The sequence below is a fragment of the Ursus americanus genome, chromosome 21 (genome assembly GCF_024610735.1).
Source record: "Ursus americanus isolate L20-20 chromosome 21, mUrsAme1.1.p, whole genome shotgun sequence".
NCBI lineage: Eukaryota > Metazoa > Chordata > Mammalia > Carnivora > Ursidae > Ursus > Ursus americanus.
The window spans coordinates 32,744,130-32,770,602 of NC_142147.1; the positions used below are offsets into that span (position 1 = coordinate 32,744,130).

The 26,473-nt window shown below is 43.9% G+C and overlaps 1 long non-coding RNA gene across 1 annotated transcript in view; it reads right to left on the minus strand.

Annotated features, from left to right (window-relative positions):
• Positions 1-26,473, minus strand: part of LOC123791332 (uncharacterized) — a 458,920-nt gene that overhangs the window by 287,870 nt on the left and 144,577 nt on the right. The window contains exon 2 of the long non-coding RNA XR_006779339.2: positions 19,943-20,246. This is a non-coding gene — a long non-coding RNA (uncharacterized LOC123791332). The remainder of the gene's footprint in view (positions 1-19,942; positions 20,247-26,473) is intronic.

The window sequence follows — 26,473 nt, forward strand, 5'->3', positions numbered from 1 at the left end:
CACAAGGTGGTTGGAGCAGTATGAAGAGAAGAGAGAAAGGTGGGGATGAGAAGGGACTGATGGTGAGCAGGGAGGCAGAGGATGGCAGGATGTAGAGAACTTGAGTCTTAAGTAAAGATTGGCTAATGCTCTGTGAAACCGAAAAGTTAACAAGAGTTTGAGACAAAGACCAAACTGAAACTTTCATCTCGTGTAATCAGAAAAATGGTTTGATGATGGCTAATGAATGAGCAGGCTACCAAATGCCCCGAGACACAATTTAATGTCACCTAAGTTATTCAGCATACTAGCAAGGGTGCCCCCACACTTTGGAAATACACACCACTTTCTCCCTTGAATTCAGAAATGGTTCCTGGTCCACTTGAAAATATACTTCACCAGAAATGAAATTGACATTTCCTGATATTAAATGGGTTCCTTGCTATTTTTAGGGATTAGACAGCTGAAGCCACTGAACTCAAACGTGCTCCCTTGATCAAAGAGGCCTAAAAGGATTCCCCGGCCCTGAGAGCTGTGTCTCTAATAGGATTATGCCTGAATTAAAAGACGGAACCATTTATAACTTAGGGCACTCTCTGGCTTTGAAGTTTGCCTCAACAAATGATCCATTTTTATATAAACCAGAGCTGGAGAATAACAAGGAAACCTGCAACTATTACCAAATGGAGAGCTTTGTACAGATAATCAGGGGAGAAGAAACATCTGAACTAACACTCTGGATCTGCCTTTGAGCAAGTGATGGCATAAAGAGAAAATGTTTGGTTTTTTTTTTCTCTCCTGAAGTATGTGACAAGGCTAAGGTCATTTTTTTTATTCATAAGCAAAAAGTATCCAATATCTTCCAATCGTGTGTGTGTGTGTGTGTGTGTGTGTGTGTGTGTGAGTGTGTCCATGCATGAGCACATAGGTTTACATGAGATCAGTGCAAACCCCCTTATAGTGTTTGTTAAGTCAACATGTTATCAGGTACCTACAAAATGGTCAAGTGGAGACAGGTGAATAAAACATGGGTTTTTCCCCCTCAAATTACTCATGAGGAAAGAAGGAGACATAGAAGGAGAAGGGGAAGAGGAGAAGGAAGAGGGAAGAGAGGAAGGGAGGGAGAAAAGAGGGAAGAGGGAGGAACAAAATCCCCTACCTCCTTGACTGTGTGTTTGGCCATATAATTTGCTTTGCCCAGTGATGTGTTAGCAGGAGTGACAAAAGGCTTGCCAAGGGCTTGAATGTTCAGGCTCCCTGCTTGCCTCTCTGCCATCACCATGAGAAGAGCATGCTTCAACTAGCCTGCGGTTCCAAGGAGGATGAGGAACATGTGGAGCAGAGCCACCCCCCCCTCCGAGTCCCAGCCAACCCACCAGCATGTGGCAAGTCCAGCCAAGTTGAGAGAACCACCCAACTAAGTGCAGAGGACTTCATCTGACACACAAATGCTTAAGAAATTTTAAAAAAAAAGATTGTTTTAAGTGCCTGAATTCAGGGAGGTTTTTATACGGCAATGGTCGAACAACACAAGCATCATCTTCATTTTACTGATGGAGAAACAGAGGCTGGAGGAGGCAAACAATTTATCCAAGATCATACAGCCATTCTGTGGTAGGATTAATAAGCAAATCTATCTGGACTTTAAACCCACTCTCTTAACTATTATGGAATTCGATCTGTTACTGAATCAATTCTTAAATGTTAAGTCATTCTCTCTACAGCTTCAGCTTATTTCCTTTATATTAGAGAGTGACGTCCTAGTGACAAACTAACAGATTCACAGAAAAAGTCAATAGGACCTTTCTGACTAGGAAAATTTATACATAAAACAGTGTCACATAGCTCAAGTCACTCTGAAAAAGCCCTGTGGGTCTGGCAGAGCAAACACAGAAAAGATTTAAATTTTAATTTAAATGTAAGGATTTCTTTTGGCCCTGGAACAACTCATCTCTCTTTATCAGGACCCCCAGTAATAAAATAGGACCAAAATCTTCCAAAGTATCAAGTGTATCTACTCTCAAAAGGTTTGCAAATTGCATATTAGTTTGCACTGATTTTTTTTTTTCTGGTTAGATTGTCTTATAGCTGTACCAGAGCTAAAGGGATGGGATGCCAGAACCACCTGACAATTTTGTGAAGAAGTCCATCAGTCCAAAGGCAAAGTCTGTCCACTCCAGAGCTCCAGAGCTCCTAGAGCTCTGTGTGAAGATATGTTGACTGAGCTCCAGTGACCAAGCAAAGTGGATGTGTTTACGGAGTTCCTGAGGCTGCGTGTCCCTAGGGAGGTCAGAGTGGACTGACCTGGCTGAGCAGTACACCTGCTATGTGTGAGCTGTGCACATGCTTGTGGAGTTTATCTAATTTTCACAGTATTTCTGTGAGATACACACTATCCTATTTTTAGAAACTGGAGAGCTTTAAGAAAACCTACGTTGAAGTTACTCAACTAGTAAGGAAGAGATCAATATTCGAGAACTTTTCTAGCCCTGTATCTTACATGGTGTTTCATTAAAACAAATTCCTAAGTGGAAAAAAAAAAAACATAATTTATGAGCCAAAAAAGAAAAACTTCCATTGAAGTTTTGGGGTTGGTGAATAGAAGACAATATAATATAGGATGCTTTTAGCTTCATGTAGGAAAAAATCAATTAAAAGTGGCTTAAATAATGTGCTTATCTTACATAATAGAGAGCCCCGAGGTATGGCGACTCAGGACCAGGGACTCAACACAGCATAGGTACCACCACTCTTGTACCCTTGGCAGACATTGCCCATCAACCACAATATTCTTCCTGTGGAGCCCAGACATCCTCAGAATCTTTCTTGATTTGGGACTCCAAGAAGCAATTATCAATCAATCAACTGGAGTTGGCAAGTCGTATAAAACTTATTCTTTTCTGCATCTGACTCTTTCTTGCCCAGTTAATAACTCATGCTAAAGCGCCTGCCATGTCCCCAGCAATCCTGACCACCAAAGTAGCAGGAAATAGAAGAGAAACAGAGCAAAGGGTGCTTACCCTCAACAGCCTGAAATTCTGCTGGAGAGACAAAATACAGGTAACATGAAACAATGAAGGAACTTATTTCAAAGCTGCATTAGTGCAGCTAGTAAAGAAGGGACTGTCTTCATCATTGGTAAAGAAGATACTCTGTAAAGGGATAATTTGGGGAGTTCTCTGGTTTTTCCTTTTGACCTGGGTCTTGCAACATTCTTACTAGCAGAACCTCTACGTCAATCAGAATAAATCTTGCTTCTGACATAATACAGGAATTTTTTAAGAAAAAAATAGGATTTGTGAATTAAATATGGTTTTTGCTCAACCACTAATAGAATGATATTGATGCTTCTTACGCTATGGAATTGATTTCAGAATTCTCTCATCATGTTTACAAAAATACTTTTAAATGTATGTATAATATCATTTATATTCAGAACTTAGGTAACTTTTTTTTTAAATTTCATTTTATTCAACTTGTTTTAAAACAATTCCTGCTACCTCCTTCCAGGTGCTTCATAACTTAGATAAAACCTGGATTTACCATATTGATTTCAGATTTTAGGTTTTGCACATTGCATCAAATTTCATTAAAGAAATAACTTCTTGCTTTGGAATTTGCAAACGTGACTGGCTGAAATTCCAACTGTGCTGCAGCATTTTAAAATGAGGTTTGCATGCACTGGTGTTTAACAAGAAAAACACCTCACTGAAGGAGTCATGGAATGACAATCACATCCTTGTGTATTGTCTGCAGTCCATTCTCAGCCAAGGGACCAGATGAACTCCACCAACAATTACAGATGGGACAGATTACCAGGAAAAAGAAAGACTGAATCCAGTATTATGCACAGATTTGAGAAAAATCTAAATTTAAGACTGAGTGAAAATTTGTCAGTCACAAATTCTCAGACTTATTTGGTCACAAATCACTTCAGTGGCCACAACACAGCCTTGTATAGATAGCATCTGCACCCGCCATGCCCCTACCTCTGTTTTAAGCCAGCCCAGCTCCTCTCCCAGTGATACCTGGTTTCAGTTTGTAACATAATCCAGAAAATATGCAAGCCACTTATTTTCCAACTTTTACCACTTGATCTTTAAAATTCTTTGGAGGGGCATCTGGGTAGCTCAGTCTGTTAAGCGTCTGCCTTCAGCTCAGATCGTGATCCTTGGGTCAAGCCCCATGTCAGGCTCCCTGCTCGGAAGGGAACCTGCTTCTTCCTCTACTTCTCCTGCCCCTCTCCACTGTTGTGTTTTCTCTCTCAAATAAATAAAAGTCTAGGAAGGAAGGAAGGAAGGAAGGAAGGAAGGAAGGAAGGAAGGAAGGAAGGAAGGAAGGAAGGAAGGAAGGAAGGAAGGAAGGAAGGGAGGGAGGGAGGGAGGAAGGAAGAGAAAGAAAGAAAGAAAGAAAGAAAGAAAGAAAGAAAGAAAGAAAGAAAGAAAGAAAGAAAGAAAGAGAAATTTTATTTTCCAAATCCAATTTTTTTTATATTTCTAATAGTATTTTGCCTTAATTTGGCCAATAAGGGCTAGTAATGGAGTCATGTAAAGAGCTTTAGGAAATCCTGATAAGATATATTACAATAAATAAAATAGAGCAGGTTTTAATTAATTTCAAAAAAAGCTTTTCTTATTAGAAGACAAGAACATGCTCATTACAGTACATTCAGACACTCTCCAAAAGTATAAGAAAGAATTTAAAAGTCACATTCCATCTCCCAGAATAATCATGGTTAGCATGTTGGTGTGTATCAATAAAGACTCATTCTCACGTGCCCATACCCACATGTGTGCACGCTTTCCATAAAATGGGATCGTGCATATGTGGTTGCCTGCTTTTTTCACTCAATAATACAGTGTGGGCATTTTTCCCAAGTCAATAAGCATAGATTTTAATAATCATATTAAATGCTGCAGAGGATTCCACCTACTGACACACCAAAATGCATTTTGCTAATCCTATGTTGGTGATCATATAGGGCATTCCAATATTTCAATGCTATAAACCACCTTGTTCTGAGCATGCACCAGCATCCTTCCACAATCATGACCTAGCTGATCTTTGTAAAACAGAATAATGGTCCTGCTATTCTGCTGCTTCCAGACCTTTTATGCTCACCATCCTCTGTGGATATCACAGGGGAGAGGACCCAGTGCCTGTGAACACAGGGCCAGCAATAGGCGGGGGCACCCATAGCCCTTCTGCCAAGAACAGGACAGAGGTCTTTAAAGACTTCTTCACAAGTTTACACAAGCTATTTTCTGGGCTCCAGTTATCTGGGCTCCAGAAGTAACCGGGAGACTTGAAGGTGGAAAGCTAGAAATCTTAACCAGTATTGTGAGGGACAGCTCAGAGAGAGACTATTACCGTTCCTATTACTGTGACTGGTCTCTGAGTGCCAGGAGGGAAACCTGCATTATTAAAAAAGGAACAAATGAATGGTCATGGTATGAAGGCACCACCACCAATGCGGCCAGCTTCTCCTCAATTTTCCCGAGAAACAAAACAAATGAAGAAGTCTCAGCGCCTTCACTTTCAGAAGCCACGCCCAGAGACCTTGGGGAGAACCTTCACTGACCCCTAACCGTTCCTGGGACTGCAGTTCCAAAGCCACCAGACCAGGAAAGGCCACTGCTGAGAGCAGCTTTATCCATTATCCAATGCTGCCTCCTTCAGCCGGCCTTCTGCAGGTGTACTTTTTCCCCCTCAAGGAACATAGTTGCGAACTTTCATTTTTTTGTAGCTGGGGCTTTAAGAGTGCGGTTGCAGGAGGCTCAGCAGCCCATGACCACTACTTGTTAGACAACTTCAAAGTCATGTTGCAAACTCTTTCCCTTGTGATGAATGGGCAACATGGCAGTGTGTTTTCTTATGCCACTGCTGTCATAAATGGTTCATAATTGCCATGATCTCTCTGAAATCAGTTGTTTCTACAATTAATGACTGATTTCACAGGGCATTAACCATTACCAGTAACAGTTCATTAACTGCTTGCAAGTGGGAATATGCTGCTGTTTGAAGGTACTTATGTTGGCTTCAGAAGACCTGTGCCCACAGGGAAATAACAAGGAAGATGGCCTTTCTGGGCACCTGGAGTCACACTGCAGGGTGGCAGACCTCCACAAGATACTTTTGGTGTCTCAGCTCCAGCCTGAAGCTGTGACTAGGCACCCAAGGTGCAAGAGAATGGAGCTGGGACCAAACTAGGAACTAACCCTGGCCCATTATAGGGAGGACTACTGCAGTCCATTGCAAATGGTCTAGAGTCTGGCCTATCTGCAAGCTTCTGTGACTAGTGAAGGCAGGGGGTAGCAACCCATGGAGGCTGACAACAGGAGGTTTGGACAGTGGGCAAAGGGGAAAGTGATAACTACTTGTGGAGGGTCCAAGATCCTGCCCACCCCCACACACTGGACTGGAAGCTTCTCTAGAGCAGGGAGCATGCCAGCACAGTATCCCCAGTGCCTAGCCCAGTACCTGGCACAAGATAAGCACTCAAGAAATACTTACTGAGTAAATGGACAAACTAGAGACAAAGAGGACTTCAAGGCCAAAGCAAGCCCTGCTGAGTTCAGAACAGAGATCTAGATCTGCAGGGAAATAGAGGTAAACCCTTACACATGGACTAGGTCAAACAGAGACCTAGACTGGGCTTGGCAGGTATGCTCTCCAGACTCTGTGTTCCAGGCTGGCATTGAGCTGGGTTCCACCATGGGCTACAGAGCACCTGTCTTTGAGAGTCAGCTTTCTAATGGTCCTACCTTGGAAGGACTGGTGTGGGAACTAGACAGGCCAGGGGAGCCCACAGCTGAAGTTCTAGACCATTACACCTCGAGGAGTGAGTGCCCGGGGAAGTAAATCTTCCCCTAATAGGGTGTACCCTATAACGGCCAACAAGACCTCCATTTTGGCCGCCACTACTCCTTCAGCCTCACCCCCAGTTCTCCTCTTTCCTCTGTTCGCTACCACACTGGCTTCCTCTTGGTTCCTCCCACGTCAAGCCATATTTTTTTGCACTTTTGGGCCTCCGAACACACTATTGTCTCTGAATCTAATGTGTTCCCCTTCCTTTGGTTCAATGGATCCCTGGATGTCTCCTGAATTGAGTGCTCAATGTCTCTGGCAAGAGAAATCTCCATTGGAAAGGCTCCTGGTACTAGGTGCCCCTGTGTAGCACAGTTGTAATTTGTCAATGTTGTATCACTGTGTGGTTAATGTTGTTATCCCAACTCAAATCCAAACTCCAGAGAACCCACATGCATTGTGTTCAGTATCATTCCCCCAGTGCCTAGCACCATGGCTAGAATGCAGAGGTTTTTGAAACATTTTTGCTAAATGAATGAAGGTATGTGAACAGGGTCCTTTATTTTCAGTGGGTGACAAGACTTGAATAAATGAACTGGAGGAATCTGCCAAGTCCTTCAGCGATGGGCTGTCTTCACAACATACACCTCTGACCATCTTAGGGAGTCTAAGGACTTTACTGGAAAATCATTAAAAGACAAAGCAAATCAAGGCCAGTTTGTTTTCATCCTGTGTGTTGTCCTTTGCCTATTCAGGCTAAAACAGCACATTTCCTGGGAGGCTGGGTATCTTTACAGATGAATTCACCACTTTCAAGCATTTGACAAAGGTTGACTTGTTCCCATCTAAGTTGACACCCGTTGCTGGGTCTCATGGGTCTCTGGCCTGACAAATACATTGAAAACATCTCGAACCCTTAGTAAAAGTTAAATTGGAATCCATTGACCTCATCTTTATGGTGGGCATTGCAAATCCTTTTTAAGATAAGTGTATTTGGGGTTTTGTTTTTATTTGTGTTTGTGCCTCTTAAAAATGGAAACCAGAATAAATATGCCCCAGGGGAGGCTCACTGCTGGCTGGGACTGTTGGGAGTTTTGTCATCTGAAACTCCACTCAGGGCAGAAGGGGCCAGGATTAGGGGGAAACCCAGCAAATGAGCTCAGAAAGGCAGGAACAAAAGCTGAAAGAGATGACCTCACCTCACAGAGCCAAAGGAACAAAGCTCCCACCCAGCCCTCTGCCACGTTGCTTCAGCTTGGTCCTGGTCTTTGTAACCACAGCTTAACAGTTTACGTGGGTGACGTGCACAGTGCTTTCACGTTCATTAACTCATTTGATCCTCACAACCCTGGGGAGGAGACCGGGCAGGACTTTGTCGCCTCCTCTTGCCAAAGAAGAAAAACAGAAACTCAGCTTACAAGTGACAGTGAGCCAGCCAGGACTTGACAACCACCCTTTTGACCCTCTCAATCAGTTTTCATTGTTGTATGTAAATCTTCCTCCCAGCTTCAAAATATAATAATCAAAGTTAATACTTATTGAGAGTTTGCTATATAACACCAAGGACTATGCACAATGTTTTACATGCACTACCTTATTTAATGCTCTCAATAACAATATGGAAGTGTGTATTAGTTCCATGTAGCCACTGGAACCAATGACCACAAATTTCTTTAAACAACAGAAATGTATTCTCTCACAGCACTGGAAACCAGAAGCCTAAAATCAGTCTCGCTGGCTAAAAATCAAGGTGTCAGCAGGGCTGGTTCCTTTTGGACATTTCCATTGGCTGTTGGCATTCCTTGGCTTGTGGCTGTGTCATTCCAATTTCCAAGGCCAGTGTATTCAAATCTCTCTCTCTCTATTCCATCTCCATCTTCACATTCCTTTCTCCTCCGTGTGTCTGTGAAATCTCCCTCTGCCTACCTCTATGAGGTCCCTTGTGATGACATTAAGGCCCCACTCAGATTATCCAGGACCATCTCCCCCTCTCAAGATCCTTAACTTAATCACATGGGCAAAGTCTCTTTTTCCAAATAAGCGAAAACTTGCGGGTTCTAGGGATTAGGACATGGATAACTCCGGGGGGGGGGGGGATCCCTTTTCAGCCTGTCACAGGCAGGTAATGTGATTCCTACTGTGCAGTCAGAGGAAACTGAGGCACAATAGATGGAATCACACGCCCAAGGTCAGGCAACTAGTACAAGTGAAACTAGGGCTTGACCCAGTCACTCTGTCATCAGAGTCTGCTAAGCCATATTGCTTTCCCAACTTGCCCACCACTTGGGTAATCTTCTTAAAGAAACAAAACAAAAGACAACTCCAAAAAGAGTCTGATGATTTTCCCCCAGACACTAAGTCTGAGGTTAGCAGTGTCTATGGCCCAGTGAAGCATGGTATCCAGGAAATGGGCCTCGGTCCCCGGACATGGTCCCCGTTCCACACGCACTCACACAGGACAACTCATCTTACTCAGTGAAGAAGTTAGTCGCTTCAGAGAGGCTCTCATCTTGAGAACCACATCTTGTTTTCCATGAAAGCCTTCTCAGGGTATAGTTCCCTCACCCCACCCTGTCCTCCCACAACAGCTGTCCTCCAGAAGAGGTTCAGGGAACAATTTCCATTCTGGTAGAACAAACCCAGGAAAGGCCAGGGATTCACGATCCCTGGATAAAGGGAAGTAAGGTTCCTTTGGAGCCACTTTCCTACAGGAATGTATTACTGAGTAGATTAAGGTCCCCTCACTTTCTAATAAAATTATTACCATTTTAGGTCCAAACTGGTAATGGGAATCCATGGGTGATCCAACTTTACAACAGCTTCCAGAACTTTATGTGTGGATGAAGGTCAGAATACACACATACACATGCACGCGCACACACACACACACACACACACACACACACTGTCTTAGCCTCAGACCCCAATCTTTGGAACTATCTAAGATTGCCACTTCTCCATCACAGGCAGAGGCACAACAGGCACAGAAGTGACAGGCCCTGTGAAAAATGGAATGAACACACACGATGACTCAACCTCGGGCCTCAGAGACACCCGCAGGACTGAATGCAACTGGCAACAGCTCGACTTCTTGGGTTTCCAAGTACACAGCCTAGCCATCTCGAGCCCGGCGTGCATGCCATGGTACAGCATTTCAGAAGGGTGACCAGAGAATAGAAACACTGGGCGAGAACAAGAAATAAGGCCACGTACAGGGAAGAGCTCAAAAACAAGTCATGGGCAAATGTGATTAAGAGGAGAAAAAAGGATTTCAGAGTACTTCTCTCTGTGTGGGCAGAGAGAAGAGGATTGATGTTTGAGGTGAATATGATACCACCTGGGAATCAAAACAGCCAACTTCCAAAGTCTTAAGGAGCCTCTTTGAGGCCATACAGAGTTACTACAGGTGACTTCAAAAGATAAAACTAAATCACAGCAACACACTTAACTCTGCCATTTGATCACCACAGGGCAAGATCGCCAGCTGATTATTTTTGAGAGTTCCAGCATGTGTGAGTCCTTTACCTCCACTGGAGACAGTTGTCAAGCCAGAGAACTTATCCCAGATGCCACACTGCAGAACAGAAGGCAGTGTCCTGCTGTGGGTGCAATCGCAGAGCCATCACAGAGCTTCCAGGACCCAAATCACACATTTGCTTCAACATACAAACGTGTCTTCTGATGCCACAGCTCCTTGGCATCAAATTAAGTCCTTTCGGCCCCCAGAACCATTGGGCAAGGCACCCAATCAAATTTTTGCCTCAGGATTTGAGATCAGAGTTCAAATCCCTAGAGGGCCTTGTCCAGACCCTGAGAGCCACCCCACACTTCCTGGGGAACCACACTAGCTAAAATCAGTCTCATGCCACAGTAAGCCCCAGATCTCTCTGACTGTGTCTTCTCACCCATGTAATGGGTTTAAGAATCTCTGCCTCTGCTCATCAGGAAGTTCCTGTGAAGAATACATATATGAGAATGCTCCGTAAACTCCAACGTGCTTAGGCTGAGTAAAGAATTAGAAATTTTTCACTGAGGGAAGAGTAGTTAAAAAAAAATTATTTTCTGGGGTGCCTGGGTGGCACAGCGGTTAAGCGTCTGCCTTCGGCTCAGGGCGTGATCCTGGCGTTATGGGATCGAGCCCCACATCAGGCTCCTCTGCTATGAGCCTGCTTCTTCCTCTACCACTCCTCCTCCTTGTGTTCCCTCTCTCACTGGCTGTCTCTATCTCTGTTGAATAAATAAATCTTTAAAAAAAAATTTTTCTAAAGCAACTTCATGTGTCATTCATAAAAACTGCTTGATGCCACCCAATTCAAGTTTTGCTGCAGCTGATTAAGAGGATCCCTTAAAATTAAGGCTTGGGATTGCCCCCCTATTAGGAGGACAGCTCTATTCAGGAAAGCAGGACACCCACCTCAGCTAGAAACTGATCTCTGAGTCAGGGTTTATCCTGCCATTTTCCCCTAACCAATTTTCCCCTAACCAATACTGTCCTACGGAGACATCTTCAGTGTATGATTTGCAATCGTATCCATTTTTGCTAACCCAGAACAGGACTTGCACGACTTGCTCTCTCCTGGGCCTCACCCCTGCAGAGTGCAGACAGCATCCGCTCTGCCAGAAGAATCCTTGAACTGCTTGGGTAGACAGGCAGGTAAGGCAAAGTCAGCTCCACAGCAAAGCCAAGATAGGAAGAAATTGCTTCTCTCCCACCCTACATGGGGTTCTGCCCCTTGGGTGAGGGATGCAGCAAGCCAAGTTCCATGTTTTCACAAGACAGTGAATAATAAACAAGGTATTTGTGAGAATTAGGAAAAGAGCTTCCATCTGGATGGAACAATTTTTAAAAACATACTTCCTTCTCTGAGTGGCATGGCCCTGGAACCAGAGTCTCCAGCTTGATTAAAATCCAAAGTGTTTTCCTTGGTCTACAAGGTTCTTGCCTGTCCTGCACCCATGTACCTGGGGAAACTCCTCATGGGGTTTCTGTCTACATTAGTCATGCCCCAGCCACTTGCATACCTTTGTCCTTGACTTCCCTCTGCCAGGAATGTCCTCTCCCCAATCCTCATCTATTTTTTTTACCTAGAAAACTCCTATTCATCCTTTGAGATCCCACAAAGTTAGCCCCTTCAGTGGAGCCTTCTCCTCACTCTCATCCTTGCTTCATCCTTGACACCCCGGAGGCTAGCCCAATGCTGAGCACATAGTGGGTGCCTGTACCTGTTGGGTGAATGAACGAATAGGTCTTTTAAACCCCCCAGCAGTTTGTGTATATCTTGATAAGCCCCACAAGGCCCCATGTTTGAGCGTATATCATGCTGTACTATAAATGTGAGTTCCTGAAGGGGAGGGTCTGTGCCTTTTCAGTTCTGCATCCCCCAAATACAGCACAGAATGCTCATTACATGCTTGTTGAGCTAAAAGTATCCAAAGCAAGGGTCTGTAAGAGCAAGCTGCTTCAAAATGCTTATTTCTGGCCAACTGTTCCATGTCCGAATCTCAGCAGAGTGAGAGTCACAAGATGAAAGGTCTGTGCCACTCACTAGGGCTGATGGCCTTCCTTAGGAGAAAAGCCTGCTCTGAAGGTCTGCAACAATCTGCTCTGAGCTGTGTGCCATTGACCTTGCTCTGAAGGATAGATGAGGCAGGCCATAGGACACAGCAGGCACTGCAGACAGGATTAGGTTTCCTAACTGCCCTGTCTTTAAACTTTGTTGACTGTAGCTTTAAATATTTATAACACAAGCAGGAAGTTTGGCTGGAATAGAGAAGGGGGGTTGGGGGGACCTGCTTCCCTCTGCCTCAATGATGTTGGCCCAGTGCCCCCTCAGCACTGTTCTGCCAGAGCTTGGGCGCTGACTCCCAAATGTCAGCCCATCCACGGTGGGTGGGGGCGACTGTGGGGATTTTAAATGATGGTTTTGTTTTCATCCACAGCTATTTTTCATAGTCTCAGGGATGTACTATTGACCCAGTCATAGAACACAGACACAATGCAGAAAATTGTCACTCGACCCATCCCTGCACAGAGGGGCCCAGCCATTATGTAAAAAGGCACAAAAGCTTATTTGGGGCCAAAAATTCCAAGTCAGTGCTGAGTGGGCTGGGAAGTTAGAAGTGGGATGCCTCAGAGAGATGATGGGTTTTCTTTCTTTTCTCTCTCTCTCTCTCTTTTTTTTTTAGGAGAGAGACGTAATCTTCCAGATACGGTCTGCTCAATAGTTCTTAGCAGAAATAAATACTGCAAGAAAGATAAGTCCTGACAATCACCACTGTTTATGTAGAATCTCTGGCAAACGGCTTCCAACTCAGCGAGTTTTCAAATATGCATCACCCCGCCGCAATATTCTCTCCCCACACTATTTCCAGCTAGTGGATTTTGTTTAGGACCGTTTTCATGATTTGCACTCGTTTTGTAAGCAACATGAGGACCAACTCCAAAAGAAAAGCTAATCAGGGCTCTACCCAGAGACCCTGCAATCGAAATCAGATGTGCTGAGGAAAAATTAATGGAAACACAGAAAGGGAAGGGCGCGATGCTGATTTCATAGCAGAGAGGAGGAGCTGACAGGAGGGAGTCTTCGCTGAGCAGAGGGTCTGCGGGAATTCCAGCTGTGCAATCGCGCATTGTATTTATCATGCATGAGGCAACATCTGTACATAACATTGAACACTCCTGGGCCCCAAAGATCAGGGGTAAAGAAAGGGTGTTTGGGGGCAGAGGGTGAAGAGCAGAATGATTTGTGCGGCCAACAAATAGCTATAACTACTCAAACGGGTGAAAGGAGACACTCACGCTCAGCTTTGTATCTTTCAAGCAATTCTGTGGAACGTAGCAGGTTTAGTGAGAACCAGCTAAGTCATGTGGTCATAGAAACAAAACAACACACACCAAACAGGGCCGTGAGACCATCCCCCTGGAGGTCACCTTCACTTCTGGCTCAGATCGTGAGGTACCATGTAGGTGAAAGTGTGACTTGGAATATAAATTAATCAGAGTCTCGTGAGTTTTAAAATCATGGAAGAAACAAGCTCTCCCACAACCACTGAGGTGTGTGCCCACAACACAAATGAATGGAAAGAGCCAACATGTTTTTGAGCTCACAGATGGTACCGTATTAGTTTACTTACTCATTCTAAGTGTTAGAAAGGAGCTTTTTAATCCTAAAAAAATGGAGAAACTCATTCAGCCCACCATAAATTCTGTGATTGTAGCTAATCAGCAGTGTCAAGTTAAACATTCTCTCATTAAAGATAAAAAGGCCTTCAAAAGACAGCAAAGCCTAAACCATCCTCCAATGAAAGCTCTGATACTGGTGATCTTTTCCCTGATTTTTTGGCACTCTCTTTCCATTTTAGGACCAATTAAAACGGCACATTCACTGATGAAAAAGTCTCATGAGGTTAGCACTGGACTTCCCCTGGCTTTACCTTACATCTCTTTTCATGTTTCTACATGTACTCTTTTGATGTTTAAGGACACACATATGTGTGTGAACAAAACGCACATCATGGCCCACATACAAAGACATGCTAGTTGCCATATCCATTCACCTAAATCAGACTGGAGAGAATTAGCACATTTAGCAGCTTCCATTCAAGGGAACAAGATGCCTCACAAAGGTGGCCTAACAAAGAATTCATTTAAAAAGAATCTCCAAAAACATATGTATGTACCATGTCACCAGCTAAAGGTCACATGCTTTATCCCATACATCTGCCTTCCACCTTTAAAAGTATAAATAGAAAGCTGTTCAATTAAAAATTTAATTTATAAATTGCTCTGCTATGCTCTGTAACCACCATTAATAAATGATAATTGACTTTACCATTCTGTGGCCACCTTTGTTTCACTCGGGATACATAGTCAATTACCTAGCAATAATGGCGGCCGTATGCTGTTACTGCTTAATTTCACAGGCCTGGGGACGTTTCCGGATAAAGAGAGAACACAAGCAAAATGGCAAGTTTCGTCCTTTACTTCATAGAGTTCACTAGTCCCATCAGAGGGTGGGAGGTGGTCAGAGAAGGGAGCTGCTCCTGCATGCATGCATCTTCCTGCAGGAGGCAGAGGGGGATGGCAGGTGGCTGCAACCTGCCTGAACGACATTCACCCACAGCAGAACAGAACATGTTTAGTGATAGCGCAGCATCCTTTATCCCGCACTTGTAAACCGGCCTCCCTGACCTCTGACAACAAGGGAAATCAGACGTTGGCTCTGCGCAGGGAGAACTTCTGCAACTCTGTTTTATGTAGAATTCCAATCCCGCCCCCACGAGCTGCTTTTTCATTTCACCGCTGCCCTCCGCTTGTCACCCCGACCTGCCTCTGCATTCCCCTGCCAGGCCACTTTTATCTTCACTACGGAGGGCAGAGCCTGCCTCTTCCAGTTCTGCTCTAAAGGAAGATTTCTGCTGAATGCTCTTAGGAAATGCGGTGGCTGCATTGTCAATGAGAGGCAGCTCCACAGCATATATTGAAATGTTTGCTCGTAGAGATCATGCAAACCTGAGAGATTCCAGAGGTCACTGAGTCTGGATTTTTCCTCCGATCTGACCTCTGACTTATCATCAGCCATTTCAGGAGGTGTATGGACGGAACTGTGACCACCATCCCTCCCCCCAAATTCATATGTTGAAGCCCTACTCCCCAGGGTGATGGTATTTGGAGATGAAGTCTTTGGGAGGTGAGTAGGTTTAGATGAGGTCAGGAGGTACGGCTCCCTGATGGGATTGCTGCTCTTAAAAGAAGAGACAGCAGAGGGCTTGTGCTCTCTCTCTCTCTCCACCCATGAGCGCTAGGCTGGAAGGTGGCCACCTGCAAGCCAGGAAGAGGGTTCTCACCCGAACCAGGCCATGCTTGGCACCCTGATCTCTGACTTCCAGCCTCTAGAACTATAAGAAATAAAGATCTATTATTTAAGCCGCCCGGGCTGTGGGGATTTGTTATAGCAGCCCAAGCAGACTAACTCAGTAGGTTAAAAACAAAAACTCAAAATAAAAATTCAGTTAAAGATGTCAGACATCTGTGTACTCTACCAAGTCTGAATCCCCACTGCATCCCATACTCACGCCGTTACCTTGGCAAGTGACTCTGCATCTCTGGATCTCAGTTTCCTCATCCGCTAAACACAAATTGTTCCCCCCACCTGTATCTCCACCACAGAGGATTGTAATGAGAAATCAGAAATCATCAAAACAACACATATAAATACTTAGCACAGTGCTGGGCATGGAGTAAACTTAATAAATAAAATCAAGATCCCCAATAAGCTTGGAAATAAAAATATCTCGAGAAAAAACAGTCAGAAGCAGCACCTTAAGAAAAAATAAAATTCTCTAGTGACCACTGGTGTGCCAACCAGCTGGAAACTACGGACGCTGCGCCTCCCTGAACTTTATCTCTACCCCCAACTGCAGTATCTGCTCTCTACCACACCATGGTCAGAGACAGACACCAAAGCCCAAACCTGCAGATGAAGTTCCTTTGGCTCTCTGAAGTCCAAGTACGAGCTCATTCCCTTCTTCACCTCATACCCCCAAACCCTGCTTTCCGCCAGTGACTCTGTTTTCATTTCAGTATCAACATCTGGTGCCTGTAATTCTATCAACACCCAAACATATGGAAGGAACAACAAGACCCAGCAACATGAACCATTATTTTTAAAAAACAAACTGGGTCCTAAATACTAATTGATTGCTAAAAGGGCACTTACGGAACTTTATTAAGTACATAGAACATAAATCTGTTTGGCATGTAATTAATTCAAAATTACAGGAACACTAAATGTGTAATTAAATCTACACGGAATGTTTAGGACTTTAGCTGGCATTTACAAAGGAAGCTACGGGAAATTTATTAGCTAGCAATTTATTACTCAAAATACTGGCAAATCATGAGTATGTTGATTGAAATCTAGCTTGCTGTCACTCTGCTGTTCTGGGCCAATGAAAGGTTCAAAGCCTTGCAAACCAGTGGCCAAACAAAAGTCCGTGGCTAAGATGGAGTTTGACAGTTACAGCTCAGTTTGTCCATTCTATGCAATATCAACAAGTGTCTTTATTTCCCTGGTCAATAAGCGCACCACACAGCATTCCTTCAGTGGACTTAAGAACTTAACTGACACATTCAAATGTGACACACAGGAGATCTAAATGAGACAAACACCATGTTATATTTGGAATCCTCACCCATTGACAAACTTTACTGTGTTTAGCCAGAACAAAATATTTTCTCTAGCCTGCTTGAAGTCAAAAGTGTAATATGAAAAATGTATAAAATGAAAGACTCCACAGTAATTCCAGAACATTTTCTGCTCATTTCTAGGCTCTGCTGCAGGCTGGGATGGGGAAGAGAGAAGACTGTCCAGTGTCCACAGCTGGCTTGGCCCTTAGTTGATGGTGTGTTGCACACGTCTCATTGGTCAGCATGGGTACAGGTGCTCTAGAGCACCCCTCGGGAAATAGCCCCAGTGATACAACCTCCTGAAAGCTCCCCGAAGACTTCAAAAGTAGAGTAACCAAGTAGAGCACCACACTCCTCAAACCTGGGGAGGACTGCATTCCAGGGCTTCCAGTGAGCCCAGTCTCCAATTCTTTATTTGACAATCTGGTAAGAAATGTTACCTTCAGCTGCTGTGTTCCCTGTGGCTGGAGGTCCTAAGCAACTAAGCTTTGGAAAAGAATCCCCCTTACCTTTGATTAGGAGGGACCGGTGCTTCTACTCATTCCATCTGTGTTCATTAGGATTGCATTTGGCTGCAAGTAATATAAAATCCAACCACAATATCTGCAAAACCAAGGATGTACTTTTTTCCTTCACACAAGAAACCTGGATAAATGTGGTCCAGTGCTGTGCAGAGATTGCATAGAGTTATGCTCACCTTTCCCTATCATTTGCTCTGTCTTTTCAGTATGCTCACTCATCACCTCATGGCCACAAAATGGCTGCTGCAGCCCCACCCCTCATACTGGTACTCCAGTAGAGATGAAAAAGAATGAAACCTTATCTGGTATAAAAGGTCTTTGTGACAACGACAGTACTGGAAAATCAAAAGAACTCCCAGGAACTCCAGAGTAGACTTATACCTACATTTCCCAATGGCCAGTGCCTGTTGCCACCTCTGGCTAGAAGGTGACACTCCAGAAGGGTGTTGTAATAGAGATTGAGCCAATCAATTAACATTGACTACCACACCATCCTTTTTCATTCAGTCCCAGTGACAAGACATTCAGTGTTCGGTGTAAAGCTCTGAAAAGCTCCGAAACCACTTTCCCAGTTTATTCAACTAAACGCTATGTCAGACACAGGAAATATAAAGATGAACAGGTCAAATACTTAATGCTTTAGACAAAAAAAAAAAAAAAAAAAAAAGCCTGCTTTTTGGATGAAGACAAAACCCCAGATTTGAAAGAGAGAACACATTAGACTTTGCTTCTAATAGAACTATCTATGATGATGGAAGAGTTTTCTACATTCTCCAACACAGTAGCCATCAGCCATGTGTAGCTAGCTGGCACTTAAAACATGGCTTGTGTGACTGAGGAACTGAATTTACTATTTTATTTTGATTTAAATTTATATTTAAATAGTCAAATGTGGCTACTGTCTACTGTAATGGACACTTCAGATCTAGACGTCATGCACACACACATTAAAAAATCAGAGGATCTCATTTTAATAGAGGAATGTCCAAATGTCATGGGAGCCTAGACGTAGAAGCCAATTTCTAGTGAGAGTGAAGGGAAAAATAAAAACATGGATTGTTTAATCTGAGTTTTGTGCGATGTATAGGAGTTCGCCACTTAATGAGGGAAAGCACTACAAGCAGAAAGAAAACTGTGCACAAAGAAAAGGGGAAGAAAACGAAGGTCAAGAGAGACTCTGAGCCAGAACCACCTAGTTAAGTCACCCCAAACTGCTGACCCACAGAAACTGAAATAACCAGTTTGTTATTTGAAGTCATTATATTCTGGAGTAATTTGTTATACAGCAATAGGTAACAAATATAGGATGAAACACTATACTGTGTGTGCACTAACTTCATCCTGTAGACAGCAATGGGAAATCAGAAAATAACAGAGGTGATGCTGTGGCTCAGAAGACAAGGGAGAAAGGCCTGTGAAAATGTATTATGCTAAGCTGACCTCTCCACCACATCTAGCATCGGCCTCTAGAAAAGCCCCAAAGGCTCTAGACGCCAGGGCTTCTGAGCCCTCCCACCACGGCCTAGCCCATGCCCTTCCGCACCTAGAAGACCATTTAATTTCAAAAGCAACATTTCAAAGGACATTAAGTCAGCCTCCCTAACTGTGGTCCCTACAAGCAATTACCTTTTCTGCTGGATAATAGGCCAACAAGAATTTTAAAGACAGAACTCATATTTTTAACTTCCATATGCCAAGCTGAGAAAAGGGCTTTATGCAAATATAGCATAAAAATATATATACCCCCCAAAAGTCATCATCATTAGGCTTATTTCAAAATCAGATCTAATATTAATTCCCAGGCAATAACACCCTTTGGAATGAAAAGATTTGATTACTCTATAGGAATTCTAATGAATAGCACCCGCCACTCCTCTACCCACACCCACCCCTATGCTCTCTAAGCATTTTAAAGAATTTTTCTTTTTTTTAAGTAACATTATATACAGTTCAGAAACACCAGCTAGAAAACATCCTTGCTTTGGAATTGAAAGATCACAACCCTTGGGAGGCCTGGTGACAGGGACCAGAGAGCACTGTGGGAAAAGTAGAATGAGTTAATGCTTCTCTGCAGATTTGGGGCCAGTACCCTTTCCGCCATATGCAGAATCTCTAGAGCAAATATATCCAACATGGGTCATCAACACCAGTCCCGGTCCAAACTTGGGACGCAGAAAACTAAAATAGCTATGTGAACTCTGTGTTGTTTTTTAAATGAGCCAAATATTTAAGTCAAAAGTGGTATAGACAGATACAACCAGCAAGTATCAGCAGTTCCATCTTGATATCCACAGGCTAGAAGAATCTCTCTTACATCCCTTCTCTGTTTCTTACTAAGTTTTATAAAACCACAGAACATCAGAATCAAAGGGTCCCTGCAGGGGCAGGGAGCAACCCTCCCTCTCACAAATAAGGAAATTAAGGCCGGCGAGGGAAGGGGACTCACCTCAAGCTGCATGCACACTGAACCAGCTGGGGCAGAAGCTCAGTCTTTTTCAGCAATTTGGAAGAGTAAGTCCAGTGCTCCCTGGATCCAGTCTCAGAGGGGTGGTAACACAACAGATTGTTACTCATGCAAGCTGACTGTGAACTGCTCCTTTCTTCTGATTAGCAAGTCTTAAAAAGAGATGCTTCTTGGTTCTCACATGGTCCTTTTAGGAAATCCACTTTCTTCTACCCCAAACTACTTTGGTTTCGGGAACAAGACAGATGGATACAAATTTCATTCACATGAAGCTCCGTCAACACTCCTGTGGGACAACATAATATTGGGAAGCCAGCAATGAGATGCTTCTACCAATTACAAGATTTGACAATGTATAGGATCTTTGAGAAAAGGTTTGGAAGGACTCTTTCAGGCTGCAGGACTATAGATGTGCCCTCTCCCTAGAGCCGCCAGGCATGCAGTCTGCTCCCCTGGACAGGCTTCTCTGTGCCTCACTGCAGAGGACAGATTTCTTTCTCTGCTCTTACCTTTGACTGAAAAAAAAAAAATGTGCACATATGGGGAAAAATGAAAGCATACCAATAGCCTATAGAAAGAAGTTAAGTCTCCTTCAAACTCCTGAACCCAGGCCCTGCCTTTAAATGCAAGCATTTATGTTATGTATGTTATTTCATGCCTGTGTGTATATCTCCTTTTCTCTCCACCAAGGGGAACATTCCAAACTCATATTGCCTTTGGTATTTTTCACTCAACAAAAGAGCTTTGAGATCTTTCCCTGTCACCATATAGAGATCTACTTTATTCGTTTTTCACAAGTCCGTAATATCCCATTGTTTATACAATCATTTATTTACCATTCTCTTATTAATGAACATCGTGGTTCTTTCTAATCATTTATTTCTCAAATCTCTGCCACGGGCAGAGTCTCAGTATAGGTCTGGAGGATAAGACCCTGGTAGAATATGGCAGGCTTGTGCATGACAGACATTTTTAAATCAGGCACAGGATGCTAGGGCAGCCCAGTTATCACAGTGCCTCTGTACAGAACCAGTAGAAACCTTCTGTCCCAGTTTCCACCTCAGCCTGACTTCTTGTGCCTGCTTCCTCCTTTCCTCCAACCTCCCTCTGGCCTTCAGAGCATTCATGTATTTTCTGTCTCCTCCACTAGGGTCAAAAGTTCCACTGAGGACCAAACCCCCACACCCCTCAGAGTCCTACTGTTCTGAACCTTCTTCCCTTTGCAGAGAAAAGCAATTCATTAAACGTCTCCGAAAGAATCCACAAATGCCTCAACAATTGATGGAGTGAATAGCAAGCACTTCACGAAGGTCTCATGGTTTTCAATGGGTTTTACTCTCAACCCTTCTAATAGGAAGATACAAGATCTCTCCCTTCTTGAGTGTGCAGGAAGCTATTTTCCCTCAGGTCACACCCATGTTCTTCAAGGTGACCTCACAGGGGCAGAAGGAGCCAACAGCACACCTGGGCCCTCCCAGGCCAGTGGCCACAGTGTGTTTGTGTGCATGTGCGTGCGTGGATACGTGAGCACAAAGCAGGCCATCCCATAAACAACAAACACACAAAAGCAGACCGCCTGTGACCTTCAGAAGAACCCTGCATCCCCCCAGCAAAGGCAGTCGGCAGGACTGCCTGGTGCTCTTTTGTTCGGGGCTGATTGGAGCTGTCACGGACACAGTGCATCTCCCAGTGGCAGCTTGCTGTAAGCCAGGCAAGCTCGTGCAGATGCCTTGCCCGGAATTCACTCTGGCAAGGAACCCGGGGCCTTTCTCCTCCAACAAGGGGAGAGTTTGCAGGTGATAAGGAATCACAGCAGCTGAAAACCACAACAACTTATGCTGATGACTAATTAAGTGCCAGGCACAGTCCTAAGTGCTTTGTATATAATAGCACACCTGATCTCCACCCAGCGCTGTCGGTACTACCATCATCCCATCTACAAAGCAGGAAACCAAGGCACAGAGGTTGAGTAACTTGTTTAGAGTCCCGCAGCTAGTAAGTGGCAGATGTGGAGCAGCAATCTAGACCCATGGCTATTTCCCACTAGGCTGGGGGCGGTGGTTAGGGGGTAGAGTGTTTACAGTGAGGCACTGCTTTGAGCAATCCACACATATCTCGGGTGATCTTTCTAAGCAGCCCCGTGAAGCAGGAACCATGAATAACTCCATTTGCCAATAAGGACACGGGAGGTCATCTCAATAAGCCTGTGGAAGATCTGGCTGCTAGTAATTAAGCTTGAGAACCAGATTCCTTGAGCTACAGAGCTCGTGCTCAGAACCACTGCTCTGCACCACCTCTGATCCCACCGGCCCCCCTCCTGCAACAGCTGCCCTCGTGTTTTGCATTTAAACCACAAGTGGCATCTTGTACCTGATCTTGGAACTTAAGCAAACATCAGCCAGCCTCAAGGGCTTGTGAAATCTTTTGGTTTTAATAATATTCAATGTCTAACACTATGGAGATAAACAGGTGATCAGAAACACAATAAACCTGGAAATAGAACAGAGGCCACCTACTTGCCCCCAGTTTCAGGGAGACAATAGGTAACACTTTGTGAGTGCTTATTGCCAGATATTGTTCTAGATGCTTGACCTGTTAAAAATCATATAATTCTCCCAAAAAATTTCTAAAGTCGGTAGCAGTGTCTTCATTTTATAGGGGAGACAAGGCACAGAGAGGTTCGATAAGCTGCCCATAGTCACACAGCTTATAAGAGCAGGACCAGGATTCAAGGCCAGGCAGTCTGGCTCTACAGTTGGGTTGCCAGACTTAGCAAATTGCAAAAACAAAACAAAACAGAAACACATAAGCGACCAGTAATTGTGTTAGCATAAGAATGTCACATGCAATATCCCTGCACCTCCACAGCCTACATGATTCGCACACAGCATGCTTCCCTGTCCTCTGTCCGTGAAACCAGTCCAGTGTCGCAGTGTCTAATAGACTCACCTTTGCCGAGGATCCTAAGTGGGGGAGATGCCCACAGCCTGTCCCAACCCCTCTGCTTATGGCAAGGTGAGACTCTCTCACCTCCACCTCCCATTATCCCACCTGCCAGCACAAGATAGAAAAACACATCACTACCCCCACATAGAGCACCCTCCCAGCCCCCATGTAGCTTCTGATGCTAAAGAGAGGACTCTTTATTCACCTCTGGACCACGGAGCTTGTCTATGCAGCCAGCAGCCTCTTTCTACTGAGGTTTGGAATAAAGCTGTAGCCATGTACACGAAGTAGGTGAGGCAGCCGCTCCCCATGAGCTTGGAAATGCATGAGGAGCACTGAAGGGCCCTCCTGCCCCTCCCTCCGCAGGGCGTCCTAAGCGTCAACCCTGGGCTTCAGTCTGGGGCGTCGACGCACAAACAGGTGAGGCTCCTCTGAAAATAACAGAATCAAAAGGGCCTGTGTGCTTCATTCCCCCTTCTGATTACCCCCCTTTCTTTATCCCTTTCTTCCCCTACAGATCTTACTGAGGGCTTCAGACGGGAGGAGGGTGGGGGAATGGGATAGGCTGGTGATGGGTAGTAAGGAGGGCACGTATTGCATGGTGCACTGGGTGTTATACGCAACTAATGAATCATCGAACTTTACATCGGAAACCAGGGATGTACTGTATGGTGACTAACATAATAAAAAAACATTAAAAAAAAAAAAAAGGGCCTGTGTGGCTGTGTATCAGGGAGAGGGCCAGCAGAGCTTCGGGGCCAGAGGTGGAGCATGGAAAAACCTCCAAACAAGTGAAAGCCAAAGTTACAAGTAAAGAGCAGCTCAGAGACAGGCAGACTCTCTAGATACTTACAGGGCCTGCTGCAGCATGTGCGCATGGATCCAGATGTGGATTTCGAGATTGCCATTTGGGGTGCTTCTTGGGGCTAAGAACCATGAAGACACATGTCCCCCCTGCGGTTTTATGACCATGTTTAGCAATGAGTGATGCTGAACGGAAGGGAGCCATTCTGCAGTGCCTGCCTGGGCCTCACAGACGCTGCCTCCCCCCTTCCCAGAGTGGCAGGGCTGGTTAAGGCACAGACCTCCTCTCTGCCCCCAAAGCTTTCTGTTTCCACAAAAGGGATTCTCAGCAAAACAGCATCATGACTGCAGGTAATCGCAGGCCTCTTTCTCTTTAAACAGCTTCTTTGTAACCACAAACATGTATGTTTTTCATAAAGCTCTGAAAATTGTACTAGGCCCTGGGGAGGTACCAAGTGGAAACGCGGGTGCCGGGAGATTAGAACTCAGCTACTCCAGAGGTACACTGTGCTGTTTGTAACAATTATAATAATACACCTGTACCACTATTGTCAGTGTGGACCAGCCACACGGGGGCTCATTAGTATTGTATTAGGGCTGCATGGGGAAACAGATAATGGCCCATAATGAAAAATGCCAAATTTTCTATATAATAAAAATGAACTTGATTAATGAAAATCACTTTCAGGGAAAGAGTTACAGCGTTGTTAGAAATAAAAAATGATGTATTAATCCGACATTCTTACAGATGGTCCCAACCTCCTGACAACTGCTATTCATTTGAGATGCTATTAGCATGCATAATTATGCTAATTAAGTTGTAATTAAGCACCAATTCTTCAGAGGGCTTTTTTTGTCTATCATTTAATACAACTCAGTTGCAAAGAGTGCTTAAAGCTTTGTACAGTGTTTCATTCAAAAGGGGTTCCCAAATTTCTTAGCAAAGATTTAGCAGCTGAGCCATGGATAGGAGCTATAATCCTTGTTTTGGTTAAAGAAAAGTCAGTAAATACCAGCGGGGTCTGCCAGTTGTTGATAAAATAATGAACGCTTTCTGCTAAAATAAGCACAGTTCAAACCAGGGCAATTACAATGAGAACAAAATGTATAATTATCAGTAGTGATAGAACCATTGTCCTATTACATGGTCGGTTTTATTCTTTTTATTTGAAAAAAGGGGACTTAAGGAGTACATTCAATAAGAAATAATTAGAAAAAATGGCATTCAATATTTTATTAAAAGTAAAATAAATCAGAAAGCTGAGGGTATCTCCTGGGGAAGGGGATGTGCATAGAGAACGAATCAGTGATTTTGTTTCCAGTTCCAAAGGCTATTTGAGATAAACATTTTAAAAAGAACATCATAAAATGATAAAGTGCACATAAATGGTTTTTTCAACTCCACTGTCTACAGAGGCAAAAGCAGATTTTTTAGCAGAGAAGTCAGCTAAACTGGCAATTTCAAAGATACATGTTTACCTGCCAATTTGACTGAATTCTACCACTTTTTTTCCCAAATATTTATTGCGTATGAGTATGCCAGATGCTGATTTAAGTTTTGTTTTGTTTTCTGACTAGTTCAGCTGTGATGAGGCCAGAAAGAGCCAAGGAGCTTAGAACAAAGGAGGATAAAGGGCTTGAGACCAGTGTCTGAAGGAGAGGCTAGCAGGGTCTGTTTTCCTGGGACACTAGCACCCTGTTACCTTCCTTCCAAAGCAGATAAATCTGTTTCCCATGAGCTGCCTTGTCATCTTTATTCTATACTGAGCTGAAGGGGCAGAATCAGTAAACAGACTTTGAGGAGCTCTGATTCTCCCCGAATGTAACTTTTAGTGACTTATTTAAAAGAAAACCAAGAGTCTACACCATTGCAACCCCATCTCCCAATTGCCACGTAAAAAATGACCAGGGAAAGTTTAAAAAAAAAAAAAAAAAAGCTCTAGGAGGGAGCGTTGGAAATACCGCTATGCCAAATCTTGGCAAATCATCTCCCTCCTCCTTCTAACTGTGGCATTGCAAAAATAAATATATACTCTTTCTTTGAAATGAGCTTTGCCTTTTCTGTTGCAATCTCTTTTTGGACATAGTCTTTGCATTTAATTTTACTTTAAGCCTCTGGAAAACTTACTCCTTGGGTAGTATGCTCTGCAGAAACCCTCATTTTGTCTAGTCTCCGCTTTCTCTCCCGGCAGTCCAGAGCACAAGGGAAGGAACTTACAGAGAAACATTGCCCTGGAAGATGGAGGCAGCTGGTGGCCTGCCTCAGCACAGTGTAACATTCAACAGAGGGTTCAGCAAAGTGTCCTCATCTATAAAATGGAATGCCCATTAGCTGCTCTGAACAGCTCACATGTGAGGATCAGACAAGGCAGTAAGTGTATAGGCACAGTGAACAGAATGGACCGTTACATCAGTCTGTGGGATTTCCACTCAACAAAGATGTCAAGTGTTACTGAGACCCTCTGATGCGGAATGTCCAGGTGCATCCAGGCCACAGACGCAAGTACGCTCTTCATTTGTTCATTCAAATATTTATTATGTATCTATAATGTGTTCTATAAAGTTTCAAATACTGGGGATACAGCCCTGAATGTGTTGACACATTTAAATAAGATGCCAGATATAAATGCTATGAAGAAAATAAAACGGAGCAACATGACAGAGTTATTGGACAGGGAGTTGCTTTTGATAATACGGTCAGGAAAGTTCTCTCTGAGATGCTGACATTTAAGCAAAACTGGGAATAACATGGAGTTGGCAACA